The following is a 14,117-nucleotide window of genomic DNA, read 5'->3' as shown; positions in this document are numbered from 1 at the left end:
TTTATATTCTTTACTTCTCTTAAATTGAAACTAACATGATTTCTAAGTCTTACCTATCTCCTTAATTTTATGCCCTTCTCTACTTTTTTTTCCATCCTTTTTTCCATCCCCAATTATTCTAAAGATTTAAAATAATATATATTTTGCAGGAATTGATTTAGTTTGTTAGCTATAACTACTTGCTTAGTTTTTAACTTATGTCATTACCAAAAGTGTAAATGGCTTTAGCAGTATTGTATAAAGCCTATATGAAGCCCTGGGAAATGTGTCTACATTTAGATATGTATTGCTGCAGAATACTTACTGGCTTTCAGAAAGGCACTGTCTTCCAGTCTCGAGTAACCACAATACCCAGCATCTCATTCAGAAAGTTTGAGTCAGGAGATCTCAAAGTTCAATAAAAAGGATTACTTTTGAAATGTGTGATAACGCTTACACGATTAACCCAGGGGATATTTTGGTGACTATAAAACAGTTACTATGCAAACTCACCTCAGATGGATTCTTAAGTTTTCTCCTAATTGTTTCCTTTGCAGTTTTTTTTATAGGGACAAAGGGAAATTGAGAGGGAAGGGGGGTGAGAGGAGAGAGAGGAAGAGACCTGAAGAACCTCTTTTCCACTTATGAAGATTTTCTCTTGCAAGTAGAGACCTAGGGCTTGTACCCAGGTCCTTGCTCAATGTAAGTTGTATGCTCAACTAAGTGCACCACTACCTGGACCCTTCTCCCAACTGTTTTCTAAAGTCAATAGGAGCAACAGTTGGGATAATTTTCAGTGTCTTCCTCAAAGCAGTGTGGGTTGAAGGTCAGTGGTGTTAGGCACAGAAAGTTGCCTGTTGTCAAATGTTCACTAACTCATTCTTTTGCTCTAGCTACAAAACATCTAAGAGTGTCACAGAAAATCAAAACCTTGATCTCACTCACAGGTAGAACTAAAGAAAAAGAGGACAGAAAGGGAAAACACAAAGTGAAACCTGAACTGAGTATGGTATTATTGCACCAAAGTCAAGAATAACGGGGAAGGTGGGGAAGGGATTGGATGGAGGGCACTGGGGTCATGGTGCATGCTGGCAGAAAAGGACCCAGGTTGGTAGAAAGAGAGTGTGTGTGTGTGTTTTGCAGACACTTAGCTATCTAGCTATTATGGGGACATGAGAAGATGTACCCATGTCTCAGTAACTGTACTCCAAACCATTACCCTCCCCCAATAAGTGTGTGTGTGGGGGGGTGGCTATAAAACTACTGAAAACAACAGAAGAGAGGGTTCAAACATGGATATTAGATCTGAAAACTATGTGCAGTTTGCAGTGCTTTCTTGGGAGGAGAGGGATGTTGCCTTTTCATACTTAGTGAGTCAAATACTCCTTATGGTGAAGTGAAGGGAAAAAGTAACTCAATGGAACTACTAGCTAATCTATATCTCTAGTGTGCAAACTATTTTAAGAACATATTTATACAACATATTAGTCTACAGAGTAACTAGAGATTCACAGCTAGACACTGGCAGTTGAGATGAAATATGATTTGCAGTTTAAGAGCCACAAGTGTTACATTAATAGTAATAATATAATGAATTTTGCATGTTTTACTAATAGTATGAGGTAGTGAAAGAACCACCTAGGAGTCTATAGCATTTATCTAGAAGAAGAGTAATAAAAAAGATACTTGGATAATCAAAGTGTGAATAAAAAAGTATTACGGGCTAGGAGTTCTCTAAGAGGCAAAGTAAAGGGACTTTGTAAAGGAGAGAAAGAGTAAATATATCTCTGAGATTTTGATTTTTTCCAAGTGTATCTTTTTTTACCTTCTGTTTTATAATTTTTATTTATAGAATGAAAACACTGACAAGACCATAGGATAAGAGGGGTACAATTCCACACAATTCCCACCACCAGAAATCTGTATCCCACCCACTCCCATGATAGCTTTCCTATTCTTTAACCCTCTGAGAGTATGGACCCAGGGTTATTATGAGGTGCTGAAAATGGAAGGTTTGTTTTCTATGATTTATTTCCTGCTGAACATGGGCATTGACAGGTAGATCCATACTCCCAGCCTGCCTCTCTCTTTTCCTAGTGAGGCAGTGCTCTGAGGAAGTAGAGCTCCAGGACACATTAATGGGGTCACCTGTCAAGGGAAGCCAGGTTGGCATCGTGGTAGTATCTGGAACCTGGTAGCTGAAAAAGAGTTAAGATATAAAACAGAACAAACTGTTGACTAATCATGAACCAAAATACAGGAATATTGCAGATGAAGATTTGGGGTCTTTGTTTTGGAAAAAACGAATAGGTCTACTTTAGGTATATTCCAAGGACCCATGACTTTACAAGTTTTTGCCTGAGCCTAACAGCTGATATGCAGGTGGAAGCAAGTTACTGTCTGGGGAGATGATGTCCTGGCTGGAAAAAGGGCTAGAAAGCTGGATCGAGGAAGAGAGTAGCTTCCAAATATGGGAAAAGTATATAAATCTTGCTAACCATAAACCTCATCAATTTGATTTTGATAGTTTTAAATCAAATATTAAGTAAAATTAATGATAGCTAATTTACTTCAGCAATGTCCAGTACAGTGTATTAATGAAGTGCCCGTGTTTGAACAATAATAACTAGCTATTACACATGTAGGAGACCTGAGTAGCATTTATATTTCCAGATTCCCCAGTTTTTTGAGATTGTGAACAAAGTAAGGTCCAATACTTAGTGACCATTCAATAAATAAACATTCCTCAGTAAGTATTTGTCTGTATATTTGGGATGTGACCAGTTTTAAAAGATACTGACTATATTGTGGTATTTTCATTGAAATTTTCTGATTCATTTATAATTGTCTGATCATTTGTACTAAAGAAGAAAATTAAAGAAAATAGTCAGAAGGCATGACAAGACACAACTACCATCATTAACAATGGGATGTCAACAGAAGTGAGTAGTGTCTTCAGGGAATCAGTGTATTTTCTAGAGTTTGTTCTTTATTGCCTTCTAAACTGGAAAGGAGTAGTAATCCTTTGGCCCAGCTCACAGAGGAATGCCTAAAGTTTATATTTTGTATATCACTATAATCTCCACATTGAATCAAGTGGATTAAAAGAAGTAAAAAAATCTTCATCAGGGGGTCTATGTTTTGGTGCACTTGGTTGAGCACGCATGTTACACTGCACAAGGACCCAGATTCGAGCCTCCAGTCCCCATCTGCAGGAGGGAAGCTTTGCAAGTGATAAAGTAGTGCTGCAGTTATCTTTCTTTCTCTTTCCTCTCTATCTTCCCCTTCCCTCTCTATTTCTGATTGTATCAAATAAAGATAATGAGAAAAAAAACAAAAAAGAAAAAATTTTCATCAGGAAACACGTCTACCATTTTAGATATCTGACTTTTGTATGATAAGCACATGGGAATTCAATAGCAGGGGATCAAACCATACAAGTTGACTCTATGAATATGTCTAGTTTCTAGATATACTCAAAGTCAACCCTTAAGGAAAATTTAGTTTTAAGTTATTTATTTATTTTGAGTGAGAGAACTGTAATAGTAAGTAGGTGAGGAGGGCATCCAAGTCTAAGTGGACACTATTTCATTAAGAACTTGATACTGAATCACTACAGACTATTGTGTATTTTTGCTTTCAGGTATATATTTTGCCCTAATTTATGGATACATGTGAACATATGCTCTATCTTATGGGACCTGGTCTATATGTAGGTTTTGGGGCTTTGTTAGGAAGTGAACCTCCTGGAATGGAATTAGAGAATACCATGAAAGGAAAGGTCTCACCTGAGTGATGAGGGTGAAGCATTGGCATTCCATGCCTGATGTCTCTGTACACAGTCTGAGGTGAAGCATGCTGAGATGGTACTTGTTGCATTGATTAGGTTGGGATTAGCGGATGCAATGTCATTTGGCCTGAATTGAGAGAAGCATGCAGGGAAGTCAGCCCCACCCTAGAGATTCTAGGATTGGGAGAAACATAGGCTCTATAGACAAAAGAGGGAGATTACTGATGTCTTAGGGTTTAAGAAGACAATAGATAGTTATTACAATAATCACATTGTTTGGCAATTGGGTTAACTTTGAAAAATCCCTTTATTAGGATTTGCTGTATCATACACACCCTCACCATATTTTGTATCCTTTGACATTATTTGCATATAGCTATGCCACCAGTTGCTTTTGTTCTCCCTGGACTAAGCTTTTAAGAGAGTCAACATATCAATGACTCAGCCTATGTATTAAAAAGACTCAGTCTGTGCTTTAAACAGTTTGAGATATTCAATCAGTAATTTATTTTTTACAAATCTTAATTGATTAAATTATGATTAGTAAATCTGTTGGAAAAGAGGGGTATAACTCCACACAATTCCCACCACCAGAATTTTTCATGGCATCCCTTCCCCTGATAGTTTTCCTATTCTTTATCCCTCTGGGAGTATGGACCCAGGATCGTTATGGGGTAGAAAAAGGTGGAAAGTCTGGCTTCTATAATTTCTTCTTCATTGGACAAGGGTGTTGGCAGGTCCATGCATACTTCCAACCTGTTTCTGTTTTTCCTCTAGTGGGCTAGGACTTTGGAGAAGCAGGGTTCCAGGACACACTTGTGAGGTCATCTGCTCAAGGAATGAATTCATTTTGGCATCATGGTAGCATCTGCGACCTGGTGGCTGAAAAGCATTAAGATATAAAGAAGAACAAATGGTTTAATAATCTGGAACCTAAAGGTAAGAATATGGAACATACTCTATGCCCCACCTGAGGAAGGTGGGTCCTGAAATTGGAGCAGCTTGGAATGTTCCTACTCATGACCACAGAATGTGAGCTCAGATCTACAGGGATACAGAGGTCACATAGGCTCCTAAGCTGAATATGGGCTCCAGATCATATCAAATCAATGGGGTTTACAGTCAACAATATTTGTACACCTTTCTCATATTTGGGAGCTACTCTCTTCCCTAATCCAGCTTTCTGGTCCTTTCTTCAGCCATGAAATCAACTCCCCAGACAATAACTTGGGTCCACCTGCATATCAGATTTCAGGCTCAGGGAAAAAAAAAATATATAGTCATGGTCCCTTTGGAATATAACTAAAATAGGCCTACTAACAGAGGCATCCCCCCAACTCTTCATCTGCACTATTCCAGCCTTTAGATTCATGATTAGTCAACAACTTGTTTGGCTTTATATGTTAACTTTTTTTTTCAGCTACCAGGTTCCAGATGCTACCATGATGCCAACCAGACTTCCCTGGACAGACAACCCCACTAGTGCGCAGCCCCGCCCCTCTAGGGAGAGAGAGAGAAACAGTGTGGATCCACCTGTCAACGCCCACGTTCATTGGGGAAGCAATTACAGAAGCCAGACCTTCCACCTTCTGCACCCCATAATGATCCTGGGTCCATACTCCCAGAAGGATAAAGAATACGAAAGCTATCAGGGGAGGGTTGATAAACAGAATTCTGATGGTGGGAATTATATGGAGTTGTACCCCTCTTATCCTATGGTTTTGTCAATGTTTCCTTTTTATAAATAAAAAATTTTAAAAAACACCAAAAAATGAATGTAGAAGATGAGATTTGGAAAAAGCTAGGAAGAATATAGTAGATGAAAATTGGGGTCTTCATATTATAAGGATCTAGGAAATGTATTTTAGATAGATTGCAAGGGCCCCATTACTTTACTAATTTTTGCCTGAGCCTTACAGATAACATACAGGTGAGCTAAAGGTATTCTCAGAGTTGGCAATAAGACTAGAAATTGTGGTCCAGGAAATGGCACAGTGATAAGGCTTTGGACTCTCAAGCATGAGGTCCTGAGTTTGATCCTTGGCAGCACATGTGCCAGAGTAATGTCTGGTTCTTTCTCTCTCTCTCCTATCTTCTCATGAACAAATAAATAAAATCTTAAAAAAATAAATAAGAGTAGAAACTCAGGTTTTATAGAATACCATGGGCGGTGGTAAGTTACTCAATGATCACTTGAATTCACCACTATAAAGACCTGCAAGTCTAAACTGAACTTGCAGGTAATCATTCATAATTCTTTAATTTAAGATTCATGTTGGAGGTTTTAATACAATAGATGACTTTCTCAAGAAGGTTAATCATAATTAATATGACTCATTTGTTTCTGTTAATAAGCTACAAGCATATATTCCTTTGAAAGTATAGCCTAATTCATCTTTTTGATATGCCGCTTCTCCAGTGCAAGAAGGTTCTAGATCTCCATGTGAAGTCATTTTTTTTTCTCCCTGAGGCAAACTTATATTGAGATTTGAAGCCAACAGTATTATCTATTGTGATTTCTAATTATAGTTCATGTAACTTTCCCACTTTAAGCAACTTTAACCACAAGAACCTTCTTGTGATATAAACTGTATAAAAACAGAGATGATTCATGCTAAATAAATATGTATTTTAAAACAAAGAAATAAAATCCACCCCCACACAAAACAAAAGAAACAAACATCGAAGCTCAAAATGGCAGTCCCTAAATAGATCTTTCATGTTGGGACTCATCAGAACGCAATATAATTATAATTTTAACTTCTGAAATTAGAATTTTAACCTAGTCTATGTGAAATTTCTTGATTAGAATAACTGAAATAATTTGCATGTTAAAATGGGGAGGGGCTTCTATGAAGGAAGGTAACTTTACCTGAAATAATCATTTTCCCTTTATTTAATAATTTCATCACACCCTTATTCTAACAATAAAAACTTTCTTTTTTTTTTCAATTTCTTGTAGAACCTCCATACTTTCGAGGTGGGATACTGTTTCTTCCATACATTTTTAATAAAGCCAAGTCTGTAAATTTAATCTGATTGATTTTGTATTTAAACATATTGAAAACTCACACATTAGTATTAATGACAATTTATAAATTCCATAGAAGGTACTTGATATTTTGTAAAAACTGACTGAAAAGAGTGGGCAAACATATTTCTAACAATGATATTGCTACCATTATTTTAACAAAATCAATAACGATACTGTATGCAACTTCTTAATATTTGTGGAAAATCTACTTTCCATATGTCCCTTAAATTATTATTCATTACTTGAAGCTGTAAGATTTACTTGATAATGTAAGTGTGAGAACTTCTCAGCTAGACATGATAGCTACAGAAAAGACTGAAGGCTATTGCCTCAACTAATTCTCTCAGTGACCACTAGTTCTCATTCTTACTTTACTAGATTGACTCATCATACAAAGAATAAGACCAACTGTCCAATTAAGGGCTCATACTTTTCATGAGCCTGCCTACACTAGGACATTAATAAAAGAAGACACTAAAAGTATGTAATGGTAGGAGTTTCCTTCTTTATCAAATACATTTCAATTCAATTAAAAAAAAACAGAAATGCAGTTTTTCAAAATTAAATGAAGACCAGTCACATTTTTTTATGTCCATAAAACTCTGATCCTAGTATGTATTATATCAGGCTGCTGTTTATCCTAGTGCTAATGTTGTCTGAGAAATATATAAGAAACATGACTGAATACCCATAATTTCAGTTAAAATATATTTTCCATGTTTATGATTTTCTGAGAAACTTAATAATGTATTCTTTTTTATTTATTTTTTCCCTTGTGTTGCCCTTGTTTATCATCATTGTTGTTGTTATTATTGTTGTTATTGCTGTCATTATTGTTGGATAGGACAGAGAGAAATTGAGAGAGGAGGGGAAGACAGAGAAGGGGAGAGAAAGATAGACACCTGCAGACCTGCTTCACCACCCATAAAATGAGTCCCTTGCACATGGGGAACCGGGGCCTCTAACCGGGATCCTTACTCTGGTCATTGCACTTGGCGCCATGTGCACTTAACCCGCTGCGCTACCGCTGCCCAGCTCTCCTTAGAAATGTATTCCTCAAGTACATTAAATACTGAAATTGTATAAGAATAAATTATGTTTAGTTCATATATATTTTTTGTAATGTCTACTCCTTTGTAACTAAAAGATCTCTCTTCATTTCTACAGATAGGTTCTTTGGTGATGAGTTCACAAAGAGAAATTTAACAGTCTTAATTAAGAGGAAGAGACCCCCCACCCTATGAAGATTTAATCTTTGACAAAGAGGCCCAAACTATCAAATGGAGAAAGGAGAGACTTTTCAACAAATGGTGTTAGAAAAAATGGGTTGAAATGTCCAGAAGAATGAAACTGAAACTACATTTCACCATACACAAAAGTAAACTCCAAAGGGATCAGGACTTGAATGTTAGATGAAAAACTAGTAAATACTTAAAGGAAAACATTGGTAGAACTATTTTCCATCTAAATCTTCTAGGCTTCTTCAATGATACAGAACCAATTGCAAGAAAGTCAAAAATAAAAATAAACCAATAGGACTAGCTCAAACTGAAAAGCTTCTTCACAGCAAAAGAAATCACCACCCAAATAGAGACTTGATCTTCACATGCCATATATCACAAAAAATATCTAATGACCAAAATATATGAAGAACTCATTGGAGGCCAGGCAGTAGTGCACCAGGTTAAACACATGTAGTACAAAGCTCAAGGACCAGAACAAGGATCTTGGTTGAGGCCCCAGCTCCTCACCTGTGGGGGTTGGGGGGTGAAGCAGGTCTGCAGGTGTCTCTGTCTCTCCCTCTCTTTCTCTGTCTCCTCCTCCTCTCTTAATTTCTCTCTGTCTTGCCCAATAAATTTGAAAAAATGGGGTGTCAGGAGCAGCGGATTTATAGTGCCAGCACTGAACCCCAGAAATAATCCCAGAGGCAAAGAAAAGAGCTAGAGTACACCAAACTCAGCAATAACAAAAATGCCCCCATTCAAGACTGGAGAGAGGGTCTTAACAGAATACTCGCCAGTGAAAAGACCCAAAAGACCAACAGACATATGAAAAAGTGCTCCAAGTCATTGATTGTCAAAGAAATACAAATAAAGACAATGAAATACCACTTCACCCTTGTGAGAATGTCATACATCAGAAATGACAGCAACAACAAATGTTGGAGAGGTTATGGGGCAAAGGAAGCCTCTTGCATTGGGACCGGAATGTAAATTGGGCAAACCCCTGAGAAGAACAGTCTGGAGAACTTTCGAAAGGTTCAAAATGGATCTACCCTATGACCTAGCCCCTCTTCTCCTGGGGATATATTCTAAGGAACAAACACACCCAGACAAAAAGATGTGTGTAAACCTATGTTCATAGAAACGCAACTTTTTTCCCTTGACTTCTAGTATTTCTTCCTCTTTTTAAAAAAATTGTAGTGACTTAATATTGATTTACAAAATTATAAGACAACAGGGGTATAATTATACACTGTTACCATCACCAGAGTTCCATAGTAGCACAATTTGTAATATCAAAAACCTGGAAGCATCCCAGGTGTTCAACAACAGATGAGTAGCTGAGCAAGTAGCTGAGAATATTATTCAGCTATTAAAACTGATGAATTCACCTTCTTTACCTTATCTTGAATGGAGCTTTCAGAAAATCACATTAAGTGAAATTAGTCAGGAAGAAAAGAATGAATATGGGGTGATCTCACTCATGAATCGAAGTTGGGAAATAAGAACAAAAAGTGTAAACACAAAGTAGAATTGGACTGGGTCTGGTGTTTTGCATCAAAGCAAAGGACTCTGGGCAGTCAGGGGTGCTGCATGGGGCTTTCATACCTTGGCATATGATGGTGGAGGAAGACCCTGGCTGAAGGTAAGAATGTTTTGCAGAAAATTGAAAATTTTTACACATGTGTTAAAAAATGTTATTTACTGTAAACCATTAATTCCCCCAATTAAAAATAATAAAAAAGGAGAAGACTAGGAAGATAGTTGACTAAGTAAGCACAGAAATTACTTGTCTGATATCCTGATTCAATCCAAGCATTGCATATGCCGGAGTCAAGCGGTGCTGTGCACTCTCACACACAAAAAGAAATCAAGTCATTAAACAAGACAAAAAATGAAAGAAAAGAAAGGTTGAACTTTTAGAAAATAGTGTAGAAGATCTTAGAGTGTCTGTTCCCACCTTATAAAATATTTTTGACTTTTCTACGTCACAGGAAAATGAACAAGTCCAATGGTTTTGATCAAATTCCCGATGCTTCTCAGCTGTAACTTTCCATGAAGCAGATCCTACTTGCATAAAATCTCCCCCTGCTCTAGTTCATATCCACCTAATCTTATGTTTGGATGAAATTCTGGTGCTCAAAAAAAATTCTCACCAACCTCCAGTGCTTGCATTTTATCACTTAACATTAGTTTTGACTAATGAGGCAAAAACAACCAAACAAAAACCACATCTGCAAAACTTTGCCTTACAAAGAATAAGATGCCACTATTTTACTTCCAATATTTCTGCTCTAGTTGCTAATACATTATTTTAAATGTGTACGTCTAAGATACATATAAACATTTTATTTGGACATAAAGATTTTTTTCTAATTTTGTAGTTAATATTGACAGTATTGTTGAAGATAAGTTATTAAATTATTTAAGTTATGAATCACCAGCGTAGATTTTAAATTTTATTAATAATTTTGTATATCTACCCACTTTGCTCAAAAGAACTGTACAGGTTGGAACTATAGCTGTTGCCAGTGTTCTTGTTTTTGATAACCATAATAGAATTGATTTGTAACTTCCAGTTGCTATGTGACTATCCGAGCATGTTACTTATTAAAGTATTTTAAACCAAGCATTTCTCTTCCACACACTATTTTGTAGAACATCGGAATAGCTTTTTTTCTTTTTTTAAAGAACAAACAAAGACAAGAGAACTATAGCAGGGGTCTGCTCTTGTCATGAACCTTATGAATAGTTTAGAAGTGCATTAAAAGGTAGCATCAATGCACACATCAGCTTTCAAATGTTCCTATTTCCAATTTGTAGGTCTATCTCATTCCCTGTGTTGTATTACTTTGGATTAAAATTTAATGCATGGGTCAGAAGTCAAAATGGTGGTCTAACAGGATCCTGGAGTTAGCTCTAGCTCACAGGTTCAACAAACCTGGGTCTCTGTGAAATTACTTTTGCAAAAGAACAGATGATTTGAGAATCACATCCCCCACAAGGAAAAGAAATAGAAAAAAATCATAAATGATAGAAAATTATAGGCACAGTTACACCAGTAATAATATTATTGAACTGTTGATCCAAGGTTAAGATAAACATCAAGAGTACCAAACCTCCCCTGGTAACTTAATGGTGTAATGTCACATCAGGAACGAAAGCACTTCAGAATTACACCAAAGAGTACAAAGCTTACTCATTTGGGTGTTTCAAATGGATGCAATTCTTTTGAAGAGAAAGAGAACAATGGGAAGAGAGATTGAGTGATTGAATTTAAAGGAATCACAGACATAAATGAAGATCACCCATTTATTGAAAATAATACTTGAGCATAAGGAACAAGAGTTAGGTAATCTCTCTTCACAAATGGTGATCCTGCTAGACAGATGCTTTCTCTAAGTTTCGTTTTGTCTTTTGGTCACTACCAGGGCACCTCATCACCCAGGTCCCTAGGCAGGGAATCCTGGGGAATACCACATAGACATGATGGGGGCTAGACCTCTCTCCACTGTCACTGGTCATCTCCACCAGGAACAACATAGCAGACCTTCTTGTGGGCCCTAGAGCACCTCACCCTCTATGTGGATCAACAATGGTAGGAACTGCCCCTATTCTCCAAAGGGAGGTTGGGTCAACATACTCTGCAACTCAAGAAAGTTGGGTCCTAAATTGTGTACGTCCTATAATGTTCCAAGCTATGACCACAGAATGTGAACTCAGACCTACAGCAATACAAAGGCTACACAGGCTGCTGTGATGAATATGGGCCCCACATCATATCTGTGAGGTTTATAGTTAATGATATTTATATATTTTCCCATATTTGAGAGCTACTCTTTTCTCTGATCCAGCTTTCTAGTCTTATTTCCAACTCTGAAACCATCTCCTCAGACAATACCTTTGGTCCACCTGCATGTTAGTTTTGTCTGGATCAGACAAAAGTTAATAAAGTCATGGGCCCTTTGGAATATACCTAAAATAGATCTACTAGCTTTTTCTAAAAAGACCCCATGTCATTCCGCTATATTCTTACCTTTGAGTTCCAGATTATTAAACAATTTGTTCTTCTTTATATCTTAATGCTTTTCAGCCACCAAGTTGCAGTTGCTACTGTGATATGATGCCCACCTGGTTTTCCTGGCCAAATGACCTCACCAATGTGTCCTGGAAACCGACCTCCCCAAAGCCTTGCCCCACTAGGGAAAAATAGAGACAGGCTGAGATTATGGATTGACCTGCCAATGCCCATGTCCAGTGAAGAACAATTACAGAAGCCAGAACTTCCACTCACATTCTGCACCCCAAAATGGTCCTAGGTCCATGCTCCCAGAGGGATAAAGAATACAAAAGCTTCCAATGGAGGGAATTATGTGAATTGTACCTCTCTAATCCTATGGTCTTATCAATCATTATTAAATCAATAATAAAAAAGCAACATTTTTAATGATGTTAATTGAAATCAGATAGTAACATGAACAAAATGAGAATTATATGAACAGACACATATGAGAAAATTTCAGATGGAAAGCATAGAATTAAAAATATAACAGAGGAACTTCTGAAGTAGAGCTGTGGCTACCACGTTATTTTTCACATAGAAAGCAAATATTACAACAAAATAATTCAGAGAACAGCTGGGATATCTTAAATAAAGGAACATCACTATCTGGAAGTTGATGACTGTGCGTGGACAGCAGGAGGGGAGAGAGAGAAGGACTCAAGCAGAAAGGCATAACTGCTTTGACAAAGGGTGCCATATTTGTAATTCTTTCATGTCTATGTTGTGTATTTAAAGGACCCATAAGGAACCACTTAAAAAATGAGTGGTTTTCTTTTTTAAAGAATCTTTGGACTCTTGTTTAGAACTATAGAAGCCACAGACTCTTAAACAAACTCCAGGGAATCATTCAGAAATATTGGGGAATGAAACATGATATCTATATGGCATCATGGAATTCTATCAAACACTGAGGTGTCTCAGCTTCCACAGAAACCCTAGTGATCAAGGACAATTACCCTGTAGGCAAAAAAAAAAGTGACTGTGACCTCACAGCACTGTTCCTAATTTTGGGAATCAGTCTGGGAAAAGAAAGAGGTCTAGGATCTAACCCCCCCACACACACTCATCACTTGGCCTCCGTTTAAGGAACATCAGGCATAATAATATAAGCTTTATAATATAATAAGCTTTTAATAATATAATAAGCTTTTCTCAAAGCTCCTTGCCTCCCTACATAACTCATATACACAGTGGGACTGGGCACCACCTATGGGCAACAACAGAAACAAAAATAGATGGTAAAACTAGAAAACCAATCATTCTTCAAAACTAAGATAAAAGTCAGAAACTTAATGGTATAGATCCAGAGGATCTATTAGAGAAAGAGTTTAGGGAATGCATTGTCAGGAAATTTGAATCAGTACAAAGCTGTCAATTTAACATGGAGAAATTGATAAAGAAATTAATTCAAGAACATCAAAGATTCACTTGATAGAAAAGTGGAAACCTTGAAAACATGGTTATAGGGTATAAAGGATACTTTGAATGTATTTCAGTCATATAGCATTCAAGGAAGTAGACTTACCAATGTAGAACAGAGAACATTATAAGTAAAGGACAAACTGGCTACACTGTTTGAATTCAAAAAAGAAGGGAAAAAATGTTTAGGAGAAATGAAGCAATTCTTCAAGAGATTTAAGACTTCATCAACAGATTGAGTTTTCAGTTAATGTATTTGTATATACTTTTCTCATATTTAAGAGCTATGCTCTGACCTTATCCAGCTTTCTAGTTCTATTTCCAACTCTGACACTATCTCCTCAGACTATACCTTTAACCTGCATTTAACTATTGGACTCAGGCAAAAGTTAATGAAGTCATGATCCCCTTGGGATATACCTAAAATAGACCTAATAGCTTTTTTCCAAAATGGTGACCTCAAATCTCATCTACTCTATTTAGATTCCAGATTATTAAACAATTTGATCTGCTTTATAACGTAATGCTTTTCAGACACCAAGTTGCAGATGCTACCATGACACCAACCTGACTTCTCTGGGCAGATGACCTCACCAATGTGTCCTGGAT

The sequence above is a fragment of the Erinaceus europaeus genome, chromosome 1 (assembly GCF_950295315.1).
Source record: "Erinaceus europaeus chromosome 1, mEriEur2.1, whole genome shotgun sequence".
NCBI lineage: Eukaryota > Metazoa > Chordata > Mammalia > Eulipotyphla > Erinaceidae > Erinaceus > Erinaceus europaeus.
Note: the sequence above shows the minus strand (reverse complement) of the source record.